The 6,032-nt window shown below is 37.9% G+C and overlaps 1 pseudogene; it reads left to right on the top strand.

The window, feature by feature from the left end:
- The first annotated feature begins 669 nt into the window (after window positions 1-669).
- On the top strand, window positions 670-778 carry LOC115030724 (small nucleolar RNA SNORA32; annotated as a pseudogene).
- Window positions 779-6,032: the final 5,254 nt, after the last annotated feature.

The following is a 6,032-nucleotide window of genomic DNA, read 5'->3' as shown; positions in this document are numbered from 1 at the left end:
GGTGCTGAGATGGACTCCAGGCTGCTCTGGAACTCACGAGATAGTCCATCTGGCCTTTAATTTATACAGCCTTACACCTCAGGCTTCCCCAGGGCTTGGATTGTAGGTGTAGACTACCATACTGTGCTGAATTTTACTGTTCAAAGGTATCATGATTTTCCAAAAATTGTTCAACCAAGGAATCTATTTATTGGAAAATTCACTGCTTTATATGCTACTTTCATAAAGAAAAATAAAACTGTGTAGTTTATGAGACTTTGTAAACAACTACTTAAAATTCTCTAATTTCTCCAAATTCAACATCAGCCTAAAGCATACCTGGATTTTTCAACTTAATAATAATTAATGTTTGGTGCAAACATATATTTATTTTTCTACTTAAAAACACTAAAGTATTTTAGATGCTGCAAATAACTTTACAATGTGTTTGCTTTGAAATTCAAGATTCTGTCAAGTGTATCATCTGTAGACTAAGTCCTTGAGTTAATATGGCTAACTACCATAGTATAGCCCAACAACTGAGAAGCATCTGAGAAATTTGGTGATACATACTTAGCACTGTTTTATTATTTCCACAACCATGCATCAGTAGGAGCTCCTTGTCAAGGGTCACATGGGACAAGTTGTTTGGCATCCTTGATTTCAGGGTTATTTAAAAAGTAGATATGTTGGTCATTACCAAGGCTTTTAGAATGCAGTTTCTCATTTGCTGTGGACATGACCATAAAGAAAAATTCCCATGAAGTTTTTCATATGTTACTACCAGTTGGGAACATTTGTTGATGAACAGCAAATCTTTACCCAGTTACTAATGATATATAGATGGTTCTAGAATGCTCATCTGATGTTCTTATGGATGGATGGATGACATTTGAGAAAGGTGACCTGGATGGACAGCAAAGGAATCAAATCCCTCAAATAATTTATTTGACTTAATTTTTAAAAATAAATAATTATATACAGTTAAAAAAAAAGTAGATATGTTATTTGGGCCTTTTATTTTCCTCTCTGTATTTTTATTTTTCAGAATAAAAACAAATATATAACAATGTTGAAAAAAACACATTGCCTCCACAAATACCATAAAATACAGCATAACTTTTCTTGCTTTCTGAGGTTCCAGTAACATTTCATTTAATTGTCCAAAGTTTTCAGTTCTGCAAACAGACCATTTAAGTGATTACATGTCCTGCTATCATGTCTTACGTTATTTTGGAGGATTAAAATGAATTGCCTCTTTTGTGTATCATTTAATTGTTATAATCAAAATCATGTCGGGTTGATATTAATGATTAGTTGCACAGGATATATACATCCTGCTCCAATGGATAAATATCATTGCCCTTTTACATTCTTTGATGTAATGTGGATTATTTTCCTATCAAAGCCTCATTTCAATGGTCCCATCAACTATACACTCTCTTCACAGAAATCTCCCCCACGCCCCCCTGATGCATACCTACTTCCAGTGTGAAAGAAAGAAATGCTCACAAGTGAGAGGTAGCTGTTCTACAAGATCAATTTCTATCTCTTGCCAGATCAGATGACTTGTGTACAGAAGTCACACTTTCATTTTCGTTCTCCCATTAATCTCATATGGAATCCCATTTCCCTCTCATGTTTCTTAAATGGAATGAGCAGGTAGGGCTGTAGTAGCAATCTGCAGACTTGCATATATACACTGCAGACGATATTTCAGAACGATGGAAATGGCTGCTCCTGTAGAATCCTCTACAGTTACTACAGTATCCAGTCCTGCCACACACATTCTGTATAATGCAGCTTCTCCCAGAGTCTGTTTGCACTGGGAATGTTATGTACAAAGTAATCAAATATATAATACTCTGTTGTTATTGTTTCTCACTGCTTAGCAGGGAGACCTTTGACTGGAATACTACTGTACAAAAAGCCTTTTGGCCCCTGCATGACATTTTCATTCAGTTCTACAAAGTAATGTTACTTTCCTTGCTTCCCAAATGACAGGAGCCAAGTTGAATACAGGTGATTCCCCAACTGTTATGTACAGAAGGAAGCTTTATTATTAATATTTCAAGTGTTTTCTCTCTTGATACAAGGTTGTAGTAGAAATGACATTATGTTATAGAAAGTATATATAATTGCTGCAAAAATGTTTATATTCAGACTCCAGCTATATTGTTTATTAACCAGGTGCATGGAAAGAAGCAAGCACTGGCCATTTTTGCACATGCTTTATTATCTAAAATAAAGTTAAAATATGGAGGTAGGATTCCTCAGTACAAGGAAAGCAATAAAGTACCAAATAGTTGTTTTCTGTAAACATTCGTGCCATATATCCTTAACTCCCTGGTAACTAATGTCTCTCTTTACTTCTGACATTTTCAACATATATCCAAATATAAACATAACTTCATTTTAAGAGTGAACTTACCATGGAGTGATAGATATAAAGTTGTGCTTTACTAGAAAATTGATAGTCTTTGATTTGAGTTGACTGTAAAACAAATAGTAAACGTCATAGCTTGATTTTAGAAAAAAAATATTGTTACATTTCTGTGTGAACTTGATGATAAATGTATTGTAATTTCATCCATTAGAGCTTGTTAGCAATACCTAGCAGGTGAATTAATGACTTAGTGGCAGATATTATTTGGAAGTATACATATATTGGACCACTTTTAGTGTTAACTATCAGCTTGAGAGACCTAAAATCATCTGGGAGATGGGCTGACAGGCATGCTTGTGGGGTGTTACCTTTATAATATTAGCTGATGCAAGAAGACGCTTCCTCTGTGGGCAGCACTGTTCCCTGGTTGGGGTCTTCAACAATATAAATGTAGAAAAAAGATCTGAGCAGCATCATGTATCCATTGCCCTCTGTTCCTAACTAAATGTGTACCAGCTGCATCAGTGTCCTGTCGTCTTGACTTCCCTATGACAATGGACTGCACTCTTGATTTGTAAGCCAGAATTAATCATGTCCCTCTTAAACTGATTATATCAGAGTATATTAATTACAACAATAGGAAAAAGAAACTAAAACGGGTAATTTCACAGACGTTCTCTCATAACAAATGAGGAAAATTAGTCTTGGCCTATAGTCCACTGGTGTAAAACATTCTGAGAGTATTGTGGGGGCTAGTGAGAACAGGGAGATCTAGTCAAGAGAAGAAAAATAGTAGTATCTACCTTTCCTTACCTTACTGCCTGACTTAATGGTACCTATCTTCTAAAAATCTGAATATTAAATAAGGTAACTCATTTTAAGTCTCAAAAACAAGGGCTCAGCATATATTAATGACTATTGCAATAATATCCATTATTCCTATCACTACATTAAGAACTGTAGGCATACCTCATTGCTTTTAACAAACAAACAAAAAAGAAATCTTATTTAATAAAAGAATAAGGTATAATATATTAAAGTGAAAATCCAAATTCTAATATAACATGAATTTATAAGTCTATGTGGCAGTAGCCATTGTCAAGTGGAATTGAATACTGGCGTTTCTATGATTCTCATAGTGCATGGACAGGTGGGCTTGAGGCCTGAGTTGCATAAACATTAGCTCTTCTGAAGCTCAGCTGAAAGAATCAAAGTTGCACAGCGGTACAATGACTTTAAGTCATATTCTTCCCCCATGCTAAGTAAAACTTTACTTAATTTTACTTCGGTGTGGGGAATTACAAACGAAATGAGCAGTCTAAGTTCCTGTTATATTCATAAGTCCTTGGTTTCAGCCAGGTTAGGTAAACTCAAGTGTAGATATGCCTTGGTTAGAGGTAGCGCTGGTCCTGCTACTGAGTGGTCTCTTCACAGATGGGCAATTCTCTTCGCATGTGAAAATGGAGGGGGGAATCACTTTCTCTCTCTCTCTCTCTCTCTCTCTCCCTCTCTCTCTCTCTCTCTCTCTCCCTCTCTCTCTCTCTCTCCCTCTCTCTCTCTCTCTCTTTGGTTTTTTTCGAGACAGGGTTTCTCTGTGTAGCCCTGGCTGTCCTGGAACTCACTCTGTAGACCAGGCTGCCCTTGAACTCAAAAATCTACCTGCCTCTGCCTCCCAAGTGCTGAGATCAAAGGCGTGTGCCACCACTGCCCAGCTTCTTTTTCTCTTAAAAGGAAAATTCTTACTGGATCCTAAACAAATCAATTTCTTCTAAGACTCTTTCCATATCATACCATATATAACAACGACAACAGCAACAATAACAATAATTCTACCTGAATCCAGCTCCCCCTTCATTTGTTTATAAATACATTACTAACTCTCCACTCTTCTACACTCAAGTTAAATTCATGCTTTGGTAACACTGCAATTCTAATATTGATCCTCAAGCTTAAAGCCCTAAATATAATGATATCCTGTGTATTAAGATTCACCTAATCACCTGAACACATTCCTGAATGTTCTTTTAGGATATAGACACTGCAATCATTTCCTTCTGCCATTTTGTGTGCCCTGCATCCCACCACTCTGAATTTGTTTTTATCGATCCGTAAGCACGCCAAGCTCCAAGATCCCTTAGGTGTGTGGTTCTGGACACAGGTGTTTCCCTGTCTTAAATCCGTCTTTATCTCCTTCAGACACCCTTGTCCTGAAACGTTTCCCAATGGAGTCTGGGAAAGATTCCTTTCCCTGGACCACAGATTACTTAGCCTTCATTTGCCTCTAGAAAGAAGACTGAATTCAGCAGTATGTCCAAGAATGCTTCCAACCATTTACCTCTTCATGGTATGCACAGTGAAGTGTAACCATGGCAGAGGGAGAGGTCACACTACACTCATGGTGGCTTTCAAGTAAAAATTCAAGTATTTTACTGAAGAGAGGTCTTTTTCCTCTTAGGATGGAACACAGGTCTTTGGGAATTTTGCACAATGTATCCTGACAATATTCCCTCCCTCCCCCAATTCCTGCCAGACCCACTCTTCTTCTCTACCCACTCAACTTTGTGTCTTTTTTTTTTTTTTTGCACTTACAAAGTCCAACCTGTGCTGCCTGATGCATTCATGGATATGTGGGCTTCTACTAGCATATAATCAACCTACCATGGGCCTGTCCTCTCAAGGAACACCCACTATCTCTTTCCCAGTGGCTATCAATGGATAATAACTTCTCAGATGGAATTCCATGCCTCCCCTCTGAATGCTGGTAGACGGTCTAGGCTTTAATTAAGACATGTGAGTCATATCCCTTCCTCCAAAGGCTCAGGGATCATTGCTAAAGAGGGATTGGAAAGACAGTAAGAGCCAGAGGTGGTGAATGACTTACTACAAGGTTACAGTTTCTTTGGACCCAGCAAAGTAATGACACACAGGAACTCACAGCAGCTGTGAGAGGCTATCCAAACCCTGTGTAAGCTGCACTCATGAGGTTATTAAGCCAGGCCAATATTAGTAGCTCAGGCAAGACGTAAAAGGAATCTGAGCCATCTTAAAGAAAGGAGTTCTAGGTTCATCAGGTTTGATATAGCAACATAAGAGTTTTCTCAAATGTATATTTCCCAGGCCATTTGGAGACAATATGAATTTCCTACAAACATGATGGGTTTCAAAGCTTTTTACAAAGCAGAGGAAAAAAATGTTTTGTAGATCACACCAATTTTTGATAGTTTTGCACGGTTTTAATTGAGACCAGCCCACTGTAACACCATGCTAATCCTATATACTCACTATATTAAACTTGCTTAATAGAATAATTGCTTCTAATACATTAATATAAGTGACCAACTTTTAAAAATACAGCTGAATGCCATATTTCTGTTCTCTTCTGCAGCAAGTGTGGCTTTACCACAAGCATCTTGGAAAAACGCAGCTTCTCCCATCTGGTACAAATGAATGTGAACCAGACCCTCACACTCATATTGCCTTTTGTCTATTCTGGGCGCACAAAGCATACAATCCGAAGTGAAGGTAAATAAGATGCCCTGCCACTCTCTGTATGCTCAGAAGCTCGCTGCGTTAAATAGACTGCAGTGCACCCTGGGAAGTGCTGGCTTTGTGCCCACAGCTCTATTTGCTGGAGTAGCTCATGTTGAAAGCCTGCCCAACCTCAGCT

Source organism: Mus caroli, unplaced genomic scaffold, assembly GCF_978045245.1.
Source record: "Mus caroli unplaced genomic scaffold, Mus_caroli_1 scaffold_3, whole genome shotgun sequence".
Lineage (NCBI taxonomy): Eukaryota > Metazoa > Chordata > Mammalia > Rodentia > Muridae > Mus > Mus caroli.
Note: the sequence above shows the minus strand (reverse complement) of the source record. Positions and strands in the feature narration are given on the sequence as shown.